Below are 14,989 nucleotides of genomic sequence, written 5' to 3' on the forward strand. Positions count from 1 at the left end.
TATTTTGTGTTAGTTTTTAATTTTACCCCTTGGTGCAAATAACTTTTTTGCCGGATATGTTATAACTAGATGACGAAGTCCGTGCTAGCGCGGGCCCAATAATAATGATGTAGCTATTATTTGTATCAGACAAATATATATCATGATCGCTTGAGAAAATCCATCAGGTGAGTTTTAGTAAGTTCCTCTTAGTTAGCACGAGAGCATGACCCCAATCCAATGAGATCTGCCATTTGCCAGTACCATATGAATTGACAACTACACTCAGGAAAAAAAGAAAATTCTAAACAATAATATTTGCCAAAATCAAGTTGCCTACACTTAGAACTTCCCCAAAGCCACAAAGATCCATCATCTGGTATGGCGGCAGAAATAACATGTGATGCAAGTGCGGCTTGAGCTCTCACTTTATTTAATTCTTGTACTCTTTTTGATGACTGACCTGAATAATTGGCACACAATTATAGTATAACTTAAGACACTCATGCACAATTTCAAAAGTGAAGTGAAAAATACCAGCGAAATAAACATCTACCCATAGTAACAATTTTCAAAGTGCCTATCAGAAAATACTGTTCAATTTACATCCTACTGCTTGTTGCCTGATAAAATAAACTCTTTATGGATCCAAAAGGTACAACAAGAAACTATAGTTCAAATATAGGATTCAAATGGTTCTAAATGAAGGGTGGTTTGCAGATGTGGAACATGACATCACGTATACATCTTTGACAACAAAACTGAAATTATTGAACAATTCTTACCTCTTGCGAGTTCAAGAGTACAACGAAGTAGTTGCTTATTGATTATATCTGTAAAAGTATCAATAACACCAATAAATTTCAAAAGCGAACATAAAACAAGTTGCAACTTAGATTCTATAATCCATATTGGTTGAACTTACAATTACACAATAATCAAAACTACATGACCCGTGAAGTAAAGTTCATCAAGAGAAAATGTATCAAGTATTTCACGAGTGAAAAATACATTGTCTGTCATCCAGAATTATTTATTATTTAACAAGGAGTGCTTGAATACCAATTATTGTAGCAAGAAATCCTCTAATCTTCAACTCATAATATTCTTTTGTTATCAAAACAAAAATCGTGTTATGTTCCTTATGTGCTCTATTCTATCATTTAATCTCCAATAGCCGGCAGTACATTTTTTAAAGAAGATTTCGATAATACATATAAACTTTTTCATTTAATAAAACGCAGAAGAACCTGAATTTCGAACACCAGTTTCATCTTATCTGGCAAAAGTTGAATCTGCTTCTGTCGCAACAGCTTTTGCTAGGTTGACTTTACTGTTCCAGGTGGGCCATATAACCAAAAGCTTTCCATGGTTGACGTTTGCCTAGTAAGAAAGTATATAGAGAAACAAGAATGTTAACTCAAAGAGCTATGAATGAAAAAGACTTCTACGAAATATTTTCATATCATCAGGAATTTCTCACTTGTACGACTCTTTTCATTATTTTACCTTTTTCAAGTCATGCCACTTAACATAAGAAAGGAAAACAAAGAAAATGCTTAAAGGCCCCGAATTTCACTTTTCAATTTGTTAGGAAACTCTTAGCATATAATAAACCATAGAAAAATAGCAGGGAGTATAAGGAGAAAGATATGAGTTACCTTTTCGTTTTTCTGTTTGTGTATAGGTTTTTGAGGTATTTTTGCAAGGTGGATGGAGGGACGAATCACTCCTACTGCTTACTATAAACATCACTTTCAGGGAGTGAAATGGCCTGCAGATAAAACAGTAGTATTAGCTGTGATAATAAATAAATGAAAACAATATTTGGTGGATTATTTGATATAATTCAAGGATGAACGAAAAACGCTCTTACATGATGTGATATTGTTTGAAGAGAGACAATATGCATGAAGTAAAAGTCGCATAGCAAAAATAAAAAATAGAACCAACCTCTTTAATGGAGAAACATTGGAAAGTTGACTATTTTCAACAGGATACCGGATTACTTTGTCCATCGGTGCTTGGGAATATGGAAAGAAATCACCTAGCGTAAACACTCCAAACACCACCGAGTAGTTGACAGACTTCCCTTCGAGTCCTATATATCGATGCCTAACCTGCTATTACCATGGTCCCATAACTTCATAAGCATCTCATCCTAAAGATCGATATCTACACCATCCTACTGAACGATGAAAAATACATTCAAACAAAAACTTTAACATTGATTTTTTTTTATAAGGAATTGATAAATTCCGATGCACTATCCATTTTAGTGAAGTATGAATAACCAACCACAACATATTGTAAAACAGAACAAAATAGAAGTGCTTCAACAAACTTCTAACAGTATATCTTATAACATAACTGGTTCAAAAAATACTAATCAAATTAGACATACAAAAAAAAGTGAAGAAATAAAACAATCTAAAGGCACAATACAGACATTTTCACTTGGCCTCAATAGCCACTAAACACTTCAACTTTGAGAATGCAAATCTGGACACCTCAACTCATCATAAATTTTGGAGGTGTCTAGATAATTATTTTGTAAGTTGGAGTGTTCTAGATATGCATCCTCAAAGATGGATTGTGTTGAGACCCAGTTAAAGGTGTCTATCTAGGTATTATGCCTAAATAAAAAAGGTGCATCTTTACATTAAGTGAGTTGATAAAGGCATCATATATAAATAGACACATAAACTTGACCTCCACTGACAAGTAAGCACTCTAACTTTTGAGAGTGTTAAGGTCTCAATTGATGACTGAACACTCTAACTCGACCCCACTATGTCTCATGGACACCCGACAATTATGTGGTACTCAAAGTTGGAGTGTTTAACTACAGGTAGTGTCTATCTATTTATTATACCATTGATAAATGCCACAGTGTGGAGATTAGAAACTAAAAATTAGAAAAGCCACCATAACCAAAAATGTAAAAACTTCAAAGGGCATCACAGAAAAAATGAATTAAATAAAAAGCTCGAAACTTTACAAGATTAAATCCCAACAACAACAACAAACCCAGTGTATTCCCACTTTGTGGGGTCTGGGGGGGGTAAGATGTACGCAGTCCATACCTCTACCTCTGATGAAGTAGAAAGGCTGTTTCCGAAAGACCCCCGGCTCAAGTTACGAGATATCAAACAAACACATAGTACAGCACAGAAGCAGATGACATAACATAGATACTGCAGCCATAAGGAATATAAAACAGAGTAAAGCAGGAATGCAGGAATATAAAGCAGAGGAAAGCACACAGATTCGTAACAAACATAGAACACGGAACACGGAACAGAACATTGAATACGGAATCATACCAGGAATACACCCCCACCAATTACCTCCCTACATTAGCGACCCGAACAGGCCCTAATCCTCTGCCGTAATTCGCGTCTTCCAGACCTTCCTATCTAGGGTCATGTCCTCGGTAAGCTGTAACTGTTCCATGTCCCGCCTAATCACCTCACCCCAGTACTTCTTCGGTCTACCCCTACCCCGTCTAAAACCATCCAACGCTAGCCTCTCACACCTACGGACCGGGGCATCCATGCCCCTCCTCTTCACGTGTCCGAACCATCTCAATCGTGCTTCCCGCATCTTACACTCCACTGAAGTCACCCCAACCTTCTCCCGGATAGTCTCATTCCGAGCTCTATCCCTTCGGGTCAGTCCACACATCCAGCGCAACAACAAGATTAAATCCCATGTTAGAAAATTTTAGCATCAAACAAACCAAATCAACAAAACCCAATATCCATAATCTCACAAAGAAGTACAACATTACCTCCTTGATCAAACAAAGAAGCTCTAAAAGGCTGCATTTTTACAACAACAACCCTATTATAAGAGGAAATTGATGGCGCTGAAGTCATACGTATCCCTGTTATTTATGTTTTTACTGCCATTCTACCCAAAAATGCCAACTTTCTATATGTACGAAACCAAGAAACTCAATAACTCAAAAGGAAAAGCAAAATCTTCTTCCAGAACTAATCTTGAAAGAAGCATGGCAGACAATTATTTGGAAGAGAAGAACAAATGATGCAGAGGATGAGCAAGCACGTACCATTTGCAGTTTGTTTCTTCAATTTGATTAGCAAGTACAGAAGCTATACGTCTCTATTTCTGGCAATCATCACACTGCACCTAGGCATTTCTTGGCTGTAAAGAAGGCTGATTCAGCTCATTTTCCGCATGATGTCCAAGTTTGAAATGCCAATAAGTATTTAACTATTGAAGAAGCAAAATTGGTTTAGGCATATCGACAAACAGTGTGCAGGCAGCATCCAAGGCTGATATTAAAACGAAAAATTTCTCCAGGAATTGGATACCCACGAAAGGAACTTGTGTATAATACAGAATATAAAATCTGAGAACAGCTTACCTTTTGCTTTACTGAGAAAAATTCAAATATATATGAAAAGTAGGCATGCAACTAATAAGCGAACAGTAACCAAAATAGTGCGATAACCGAAACATAATCTCTATTCTTAATGCAAGGAACAAATACTATACAAATGCTCCGTCATCTATGAATCTATGAATCTCACTAACAATTCAGCAGGAAAATCGTAAAATTAAGTTAACCTAAGCTCAAAGTAAAACTCCCAAAAAAATATATATAACTAGATTTAGATCAAAAGTAAAGCAAAAAATAATATCGAAATTCCTATTGAAAACATATAACTAAATTCAATTCGAATTGATTTTCAAATTCCTAAAATGATTTAGATCAAATGAAACATAAATAAATTCAAGTCGAAGTAACTTTCAACACAAAATGATTCTGAAATTCCTTACAAGATTATAACTAAATTCAAATCAAAGCAAAACGAAAACGATTTATATATTTAACCGAAATCAAATAAAAGTCAAATTTATTATTAACCTGAACGGAAGCTTGAGGAACATGATTTTTAACAAAAATGATAGCAATAGCTGCAGCGCCGAGAAGCGGAATTAGGAAAAAGAAAACCAAAATAGCTACAAAAGTAAAGATGTGATGGGGGGATGACAATAGACTGCCTGCGAGATGGATGAGACAGTGGAGTAAGGGATGGGAATAGATGCAGCGAGAGATAACTGAGGCGGTGGAGCATCATGTAGTAAAATTAAAAAAAGACTTCAGGAAAAGACCATTTTGCCCTTGGAAGCAGGCATGACGATCATCACCTGCTTCTAAGGCTCTACAAAAACGATAGCAATAGTTGCAGCGCCGAGAAGCGAAATTAGGAAAAAGAAAACCAAAACAGCTACAAAAGTAAAGATTTGATGGAAGGGACGTCAATAGACAGACTGAGAGATGGATGAGGTGGTGAAGTAAGGGATGGGAATAGATGCAGTGAGAGATGACTGAGGCGGTGGAGCATCATGTAGTAAAATTGAAAAAAGACTTCGAAAAAAGACCATTTTGCCCTTGGAAGCAGGCATGACGACCATCACCTGCTTCCAAGGCTCTTCTATATATTAGAATATAACTATTCAATTTAAGCGGCATAATGCTTAGATGACTATAATAATTAATAAGGGGTGAAATAACAAAATCGTGATTGAAGCAGCGAAGTAGAAATGTATTGAATGAATTATAATAACTAATTAGAAGTGATATAACAAAATTAATATAATAAAATACTTTTGAAAAAAATTAAGTGGATCTCATATAAGACGTCAAGTTAATTTAATATTAAATATTATTAATTTTTTAAAACTTAGATGACTTTATCATAATTTTTTAATGTTAATTTTTAATACCTAGATGACTCATAATAATTAATAAGGGGTGATATAGTAAAATTACGTCGAACTAACTAAAGCAGACATGTCAAAAATGTTTGTCTTTTTTTATTAAATATTATTAATTTTTAATGTGTAAATGACTTATAATAATTAATTAGAGGTGATACATTAAAATAATGATTGGAGCAGCTAAATTTTTTTTTTCGAATAATAAAAGTGAAACTTTGAGGAACTTAGTAGTCATTTTGAAAACTACCTTTTTATTAAATGTTATTAATATTATAATACTTAAATGAAATAATTTATAATAATTAATTAGGAGTGATGTAGTAAAATTACGTTTGAAGCAACTGAAGCAGGCAGCTGGAGCATCCAGGACGACCCCAAGCTGCTCAACATTGCCGCTTCTATTATAGGGTAACTAGCCAGCTTACGCCGTGCTATGCATGGCCCAATGTTGATCCTTAAAAATTTTACGTTATGTATAATTCTATCATTTAACTAAAAGCTTTATTTGTTTGGTTGATAAATTCTAAGTTAGACATATAATATTATATTTAGATTGATGAAATTTGCATAACGATATTTTAAGTTGTTCAAACTTTTGTGACATTGATAGTGAATTATATTTTTTAAAATAATTTAAATTCTTAATTATTGCGATTTATAATTTTTTTTCTATTCTACTAATTAGAAGTGACGTAGTAAAATTATTATAAAAATTACTTGTAAAATTTTTTTAAGTGGCTCCATATAAGATGTCATGTTAATTTAAAATATCAAAAATTAATTTATATTTTTACATCTATTTTACTTTATTTTATTAAATATTATTAATCTTTTAATACTTAAATGACTTATAATAATTAAGTATGGTTAATTTAGTAAAACTAAGATTGAAGTAGTTGAAACAGTCATGTTATAAATATCTATTTTAGTTTTTTATTAAATATTATTATTTTTTCAATACATAAATGACTTATAATAATTACTTAAGGGTAATATAGTAAAATTACAATTGAAACAGCTGAGACAGACATGTCGAAATGAGCAACCTGCTTCAGCTACTTATTGTGACTTCTTATATAGGATACTAATAATATAATTTTCTTTAATGCTTAAATAACCATAATAAGTAATTAGGGATGATATAGTAAAATCATGATTGGAGCCGCAAAGCTGACATGTATTAAAAGTGATATAGCATAATAACTATAAAAAATTACTTGTGAAAATAATCTAAGTGAGCCTCATATAAGACATCAAGGTAATTTACAGCATCAAGAGTTAATTTATTATTTTATGTTTATTTCATCTTTTTTATTAAATATTATTAATTTTTTAATACTTAGATGACTTATAATAATTAATTAGGGGTGATATGGTAAAATTACGGTTGAAGCAATTGAAGTAGACATGTCAGAAATATTTATTTTACTTATTTATATTAAATATTATTAATTTTCTAATACATAAATAACTTATAATAATTAATTAAGGGTGATACAGTAAAAACACGGTTGTAACAGCTGAAGCAGGCAACTGAAGCAGGCATGCCGACCTGCTGTCTGCTTAAGCATAAAACTCCCTCTTATATATAACTATTCAATTTAAGTGGTATAATGCTTATATGACCATAATAATTAATAAGAGGTGATATAATAAAATCATGATTGAAGCAGCGAAGTAGACATACATTGAATGAATTATAATAACTAATTAGAAGTGATATAACAAAATTAATATATGAAAATACTTTTGAAAAAACTGAAGTGGATCTCATATAAGACGTCAACTTAATTTAATATTAAATATTATTAATTTTTTAAAACTTAGATGACTTTATAATAATTTTTTAATATTAATTTTTAATACTTAGATGACTCATAATAATTAATTAGGGGTGATATAGTAAATTACGTCGAACCAACCAAAGCAGACATGTCAAAAATGTTTGTCTTTTTTTATTAAATATTATTAATTTTTAATACGTAAATGACTTATAATAATTGATTAGAGGTGACACATTAAAATTACGATTGAAGCAGTTAAATTTTTTTTTTTTGAATAATAATAAGTGAAATTTTGAGGAACTTAGAAATCATTTTGAAAACTACCCTTTTATTAAATATTATTAATATTATAATACTTAAAGAAAATAATTTATAATAATTAATTAGGGGTGATATAGTAAAATTATGTTTGAAGCAGCTGAAGCAGGTAGCTGGAACAGCCAGGACGACCCAAGCTGCTCAACATTGTCGCTTTTATTACTCTATTTTTAATACGTAAATGACTTATAATAATTAATTAGAGGTGATACATTAAAATTACGATTGAAGCAGCTAATTTTTTTTTTTTCAAATAATAATAAGTGAAACTTTGAGGAACTTAGTAGTCATTTTGAAAACTACCCTTTTATTAAATTTTATTAATATTATAATACTTAAATAAAATAACTTATAATAATTAATTAGGGGTGATATAATAAAATTACGTTTGAAGCAGCTGAAGCAGGCAGCTGGAGCAGCCAGGACGATCCCAAGTTGCTCAACATTGCCGCTTCTATTATAGAGTAAAATAAATACAGAATATCAATATCAAACTTAAAGGAAAAAGGAGACAACTTTTAGAGAATTTTAGTACTATTATTTATTACTTGAATCTATCTATAAAATTGTACAAAAGGATGACTATTTATAAACCATGAAACTTGCTCCCTAAGTTTGTTAATCTTGACATTAAGTTGTCAATTTGGTCAACTATCTTGGGTGTTCAAATTCAATTTGAACAAGTAACTTTGACGTTCAAATTCAAGTTAAATAAGTAACACTTGATGTTCAAGTTCAGGAAATTGCATGTCATATATCCAAATATGGGTGACTTTAGATATTTGACTTGAATAAGAAATGTCTTTAGAGATTAATCTTCCTTACTTTTTAAGTATAGTATAAGTACCATTTTGCCCCTCTACACCTCAAATATATTTTTAAACTTTCCATACTCATTTGTCTCTCAAATTTTATTTTTTATTATTTTCACCTTTTATTTTTTCCTTTAATTTTATTATTCTATTTTTTATTATTTTCACTTTTTTATTTTTTCCTTTAATTTTATCATTCTATTTTTTATTATTTTCACTTTTTATTTTTTCCTTTAATTTTATTTTTATGCTATAATTCATTTGTCTCAGCCTTTATTTTTTTCTCTATTTTCTTTTTTCTCAAGCATTATTTATTTCTTTTCTTAATTCATTTGTCTTTAACCTTTATTTTTCTTTTATTTTTTGTTTTTATCAGTTCTCTTTTTTTTTCCTCATTTTTCTCAAACTTTATTTTTATTTTTTCCTCTCATTTTTTATTTTCCCATTTTTTTAATTCTTCGCTTTTTTTAATCTTTATTATTTTCTTGCCTTTTTTTCTCAAACTTTTTTTTATTTCTCTATTTTGTTTAATTGCTTTTTTCTTTTTTCAGTTCTCTTTTTTCCCCTCATTTTTATCAAACTTTATTTTTATTTTTCTCAATTTTTTTAATTCTTCAATTTTTTATTGATCATTATTTTTTTCTTTCCTTTTTTTTCTCAATCTTTTTTTTATTTCTCTATTTTTTTTTTTATCAGTTCTCTTTTTTTCCCTCATTTTTCTCAAACTTTATTTTTATTTTTTCCTCTCATTTTTTATTTTCTCAATTTTCTTATTTCTTTACTTTTTTCTTAATCTTTATTGTTTTCTTGCCTTTTTTTTCTCAATCTTTTTTTTTATTTCTCTATTTTGTTTGATCGCTTTTTTCTTTTTTCAGTTCTCTTTTTTTTCCCTCGTTTTTCACAAACTTTATTTTTATTTTTGCTCTCATTTTTATTTTATTCAATTTTTTTAATTCTTCACTTTTTCATTGATCTTTATTTTTTTGTTTCCTTTTTTTTTCTCAATCTTTTTTTTATTTCTCTATTTTGTTTGATCGTGTTTTTTCGTTTTTTCCCAACTTCTATTATATTTTGCTAATAAATAAAAAATTAGATAATCTGCAAATGGATCTTCTTTTTTGACATCAAAACAAATTTAAGGACTTGAATTGTTGTTACGAAGTTCTTTGAAAATTTTTGAGATAAGTCGTGTCTCTAAGGCGAGAGTTGTGGAATATCTCATAAATAAAGACATAACGTGGTAGTGTCAACTCTTGCCCGTGGGGCATAATTTATTATTTGAAAGTCCTTGAGCTAAGTTTTGCCTCTAAGGCAAGAGTTGTAGAACATCCCATAAATGAATACATAACGTGGTAGTGTCAATTCTTGCCCCTGGGGCATAATTTATTATTTGAAAGTCCTTGAACTAAGTCTTGCCTCTAGGGCAAGAGTTGTAGAATATCCCATAAATGAAGACATAACGTGTTAGTATCAACTCTTGCCCGTGGGGCATAATTTGTAGTTTGAAAGTCCTTAAGCTAAGTATGGGCCTCTAAGGCAAGAGTTGTAGGACATCTCATAAATAAAGACATAACGCGGTAGTGTCAACTCTTGCCCGTGGGGCATAATTTATAGTCTGAAAGTCTTTGAGCGCAAGAGTTATAGAACACCTCATAAATGAATACATAACGTGGTAGTGTCAACTCTTGCCCGTGGGGCATAATTTGTAGTTTGAAAGTCTTTGAGCTAAGTCTTGCCTTAGAGGCAAGAGTTGTAGAACATCTCATAAATAAATACATAACGTGGTAGTGTCAACTTTTACCCGTGGGGCATAATTTGTAGTTTGAAAGTCTTTGAGCTATGTCTTGCCTCTAAGGCAAGAGTTGTAGAACATTTCATAAATGAAGACATAACGTGGTAGTGTCAACTCTTGCCCGTGGGGTATAATTTGTTGTTTGAAAGTCCTTGAGCTAAGTCTTACCTCTAAGGCAAGAGTTGTGGAACATCTCATAAATAAAGACATAATGTGGTAGAGTCAACTCTTTCTCGTGGAGTATAATTTATAGTTTGAAAGTCCTTGAGCTAATTAAGTTTTGTCTTTAAGGCAATAGTTGTAGAACATCTCATAAATGAAAATGTAACGTTGTAAAGTTAACTCTTGCCCGTGGGGCATAATTTGTAGTCTGAAAGTCCTTGAGCTAAGTCTTGCCTCTAAGGCAATAGTTGTAGAACAACTCATAAATGAAAACATAATGTAGTAGTATCAACTCTTGCCCATGAAACGTAGCTTGTTGTTCGAAAGTCATAAGTCTTGCCTTGTGATAGTGTCAACTCTTGCTCATGAGATGTAACTTGAATGGAAGAAATCAAAGAAAAGAAAAAAATTATAAAAATTGCAGAAAATGAGAAAAAATTTTAAAAGAAAAAAAATCAAAGAAAATGTAGAAGTTGAGAGAGAATAGAAAAAAAATAAAGGTTGATAAAATTAAAAAAAAAAAAAGATTAAACAAAAATAAAGGTCGATAAAAATTTTAAAAGAAAAAAAAATAAAAATAAAAAAAATAAAAAAGTTTTTTTTTTATAAAAGTAGACGTTGAGAGGTGTAAAGAAAAAAATAAGGGTTGAGAAAAACTAAAAAGAAAAAAAGAGGAAAGAGAAAATAAAAAAATCAAAATAATATAAAAGAAAAAATAAAAAAAAGAAGTTGAGAGGAAAAAAAAAGTAAGGTGTAAGAAAAATTAAAAAAAAAAGAGAAAAGAAAAAATAAAAATCAAAGTAAAATTAAAAACAGAAAAAAATAAAAGATGAAATATATAAATATGGAGTTGTTATCCACTGTGAGGATCATTTATGTAATTTATTCCATTGATCAGGGATAATTTCGTCCAAAAAAATATTTGTTAATAGGTAAAGGCTATTTTAAGGAAGTCTTTTTATTTGAGGCTAAAATTTTAAAGTCACCTCAATTTGGATTTATTTTTTAGATTCACTCGTTCAAGTTCAATTTAATTACTAACTACTATCTCTCATTAATGATATTCACATATACATATGTCACATGAAATCTATATTATATAACAGAATAATATATATTTTAAAATAAGATTATATAACAGAAAATTTGATAAAATAATATTGATTTTAAAATAAGATTGAAAAAATTATTCAGAAAAAAATTAAATAACTCTCCTGGTCATACTGCTCCAAAAGTGTGTCATTAAAGATTTATGATTTAGATGCAAATTACCAAGTTCATTAAAAACAATCCTTTACACAAAGCCTTCATTTCAAAGTGGAACAAATTTTTTGTTTTTTTTGTTAAGTTAAGAAAGATGCATTGATAATTAAAAGAGTTTGTACAGGTGCCTATCCAGATGCAAAAATAAAGCTGCTTTGGTTCGCTCCATGTTGAGCATTTACAGAACGGGAGAGAGTTTTCCCTTCTAAGTCTTCCCAAAAAAATATGCCTACACTCGCTGGCGGAGTCGTATAGACATGTAGTTTGTCAAAAAGGTCCTTTTCCGATCCCTGCTTAGCCAGCATGCCCGCTATCCTGTTCTGCTCCTTATAGATGTGCTGGACTGGAGGATTCTCCAAGCTCTCTATTAAAGATCTGCAAGCATTAACAATTGAATCATAGAGAGGGTTACCATGATGAAGCATATTTAAAACTTCCATTGAGTCTACCTCTACAGTTAAAGGTTTGATGTTATGATGAAGAGCTAAAGTTAGGCCTTTTCTTAAGGTCATTAGCTCCATAAGGTTTTTGGTTGTATGGGTGAAGCTTTTGCTAAAGCCCATAACCCAATCACCTTTGTTATTCCGCATAACACCTCCAACTCCCCCTTTTCCTGGATTCCCAACATAAGATCCATCAGTGTTGAGTTTGAAAATGCTGGAGTGAGGGGGACCATCTTAGATTGATGACAATGTTGGGGTGGTTTGCTTTATCATTTCCCAAAAAGTGGTATTCTATAGACTCAACATGAGGAATGTTGAAACAAGGTTGGGACTTGATATTTTGGAAAGAGTTGGCATTCCTAACCTTCCAGAGATGCCAAAGACAGAAGGGTAACAAGATGTTCCAAGGAGTGGTGGTGTCAAAGTAGAGGTTGTTAAGTCTTTCCCAAGTGTTAGGCCAATTGTTGGGGTCAAATATATTGGGGTGGAGCTCAATGTTACCTCTGTACTTTTGAATAAGTTGAGCTCATAGGGATTTGTCCATGGTGCAAGAAAAGAAGATATGGGATTAGTCTTCCTGGGTGTTGTTGTACTTATGGAAAGAGGGGTTGATGTTGATGCCCCTATTGTAAAGGTTAGTGTTTGTAGGGGGAGAGTTATGCTGGATGAGCCATATAAAGATTTTGATTTTATTGGGAATGTTCTGGTTCCAGATCCAATTAAAAGAGTTGTTAGGTGTTTGAGGGGTTTTGTTCTTATTGGCAATGTATAGGTAGGCACTCTTACAAAAGAAGGTTCCATTACCCTTCATCACCTACATAGGGTTGTCCCTGGTAGGTGAGAGATGGGAATGAAAGAATTTTTGACAGAGTTAACAATGTTAGGAGGGATATCAAAGGGTAAAGTGAGGACATCCCATCTTTCTTCCTTCCAAACATCTTAACCAGAATCGGGTTAGGAGGGTTGGTATTAGGACTGTGGATGATGGTGGCTAAGGTAGGCATCCCAGGAATCTATCTATCCCTCCAGGCATCCACTTTGGTACCATTTTTAATGACCCAATGAAGAGTATTCCTGCACCTATTCCAGCTCTTAATAATGCTGCACCAAGTCCTAGAAACATTGTAAAGGTTTTTTTCCCTGTTACCATACTTAGCAATGAGGGTACTAGCCCACAAGGTGTTAGGGTTGGAATACATTCTCCAACCCAGCCCATAGAGGAGGGCAGTATTCTTAATATCAGCCTTATGCATACCTAGCCTCCCTCCTTTTGGGTAAGAGTGATGGTGTCCCACTTAATAAGGTGAATTTTTTTCCTCAGCTCAGTGGTGCCCCAAATGAAGTTCCTTTGGGTTCTGTTAATAATTTTATACAGGGAAGTAAAGAGATGGATGTACTGCATAATGTGGTTAGGGATGCTGGCAAGGGAGGATTTAGCAAAGGTGACCCGACCAGACATGTTAAGGAATTTTGTCTTCCAGCCTGCAAGTTTGCTCTTAAAGTTGTCAATGAGGAATTGAAAATCAGACCTAACAGGATTCTTGTGGAAGATGGGAAAGCCCAAATATTTACCAAGGTTGGTAGAAGATTGGATACCTAGGAGAGAGGATATGTTATCCTGGGTATCTTGGGAACAGTTCTTGGAGAAGACAACCTTGGATTTACTATAGTTAACTCTTTGGCCTGAATGGGAGCTGAAATTATGGAGAATTCTGTTAATGGTGTGACAACTTTGAGAGTCTACCTTGGCAAACAGAGTAAGGTCATCGGCAAAGAAAAGGTGAGAGATAGAGGGCCCAGTTCTAGAGATGGATAAGGGAATCCAATTCAGAGTATCAACCTCATAGTCGATTTTTCTGGAAAGAAGTTCCATGCATAAAATGAAAAGGTAGGGTGACATAGGGTCCCCTTATCTAATGCCTCTAGAGGGGTTAAAAGGGGAAATTTCCCCCTATTAACCAGAATAGAGATGGAGGAAGTTGAGATACAAGAGACGATAAGATTAGAGAGGTTAGTGGGAAAGTTAAAGTAGAGGAGGGCCTGTCTAATAAAGGACCATTCAATCCTGTCAAAGGCTTTCTCTAAATCAATTTTCAGAATCATGTTAGTCTTCTTGCCCTTCATTTTTTAGAGATGACTAACATATTCTTGGACAATGATGGCATTGTCAAAGACTCTTCTTCCTGCCAAGAAACTGGCTTGAGTAGGGCCAATGATATTTTCCAGTAAGGGCTTGATCCTAGTGGCAATGATTTTGGTAATAATCTTGTACTGAGTGTTGCACAAACCAATAGGTCTGATATTTTTTAGGGTGTTGGAATTTCTACACTTAGGGATTAGACGCAGGTAAGTGGAGTTCACTCTAGGATCCATTGAATATGAGGTGAAGGTATCCTGATAAAATCTAACAATGGAGGGGGGGCCTAGAGTGTCCCAGAACTTTTGGTACATGAACTGATGGAGCCCATCAGGGCTAGGGGCTTTGTCAGGCTTAAAGGAGAAAACTGCTCTCTTGACCTCCTCCTGAGAAGGGACAACTTAGAGTAAGTCATGCATAGAGGAGTTGATGGATCCCTCAGAGGAGGGATTGGATTGAGTCTTAGAATACCCCAGGGTGTGCTCAGTGGTGTAGAGTTTAGAATAGTAATTGGAGACAATAGACTCAATATCTTTTTGGTGATA

At 32.6% G+C, this 14,989-nt stretch overlaps 1 long non-coding RNA gene across 1 annotated transcript; it reads right to left on the reverse strand.

The window, feature by feature from the left end:
- Positions 1 to 154: 154 nt before the first annotated feature.
- LOC124890269 lies at positions 155 to 2,335 on the reverse strand. Its single transcript, XR_007049061.1, has 4 exons — positions 1,641 to 2,335; positions 1,230 to 1,362; positions 765 to 812; positions 155 to 442 (listed from the first exon to the last, which is right to left on the reverse strand). It is a non-coding gene; the product is annotated as an uncharacterized LOC124890269 (long non-coding RNA).
- Positions 2,336 to 14,989: the final 12,654 nt, after the last annotated feature.

This window comes from Capsicum annuum, unplaced genomic scaffold (genome assembly GCF_002878395.1).
Source record: "Capsicum annuum cultivar UCD-10X-F1 unplaced genomic scaffold, UCD10Xv1.1 ctg1490, whole genome shotgun sequence".
NCBI classification, from domain to species: Eukaryota; Viridiplantae; Streptophyta; class Magnoliopsida; order Solanales; family Solanaceae; genus Capsicum; species Capsicum annuum.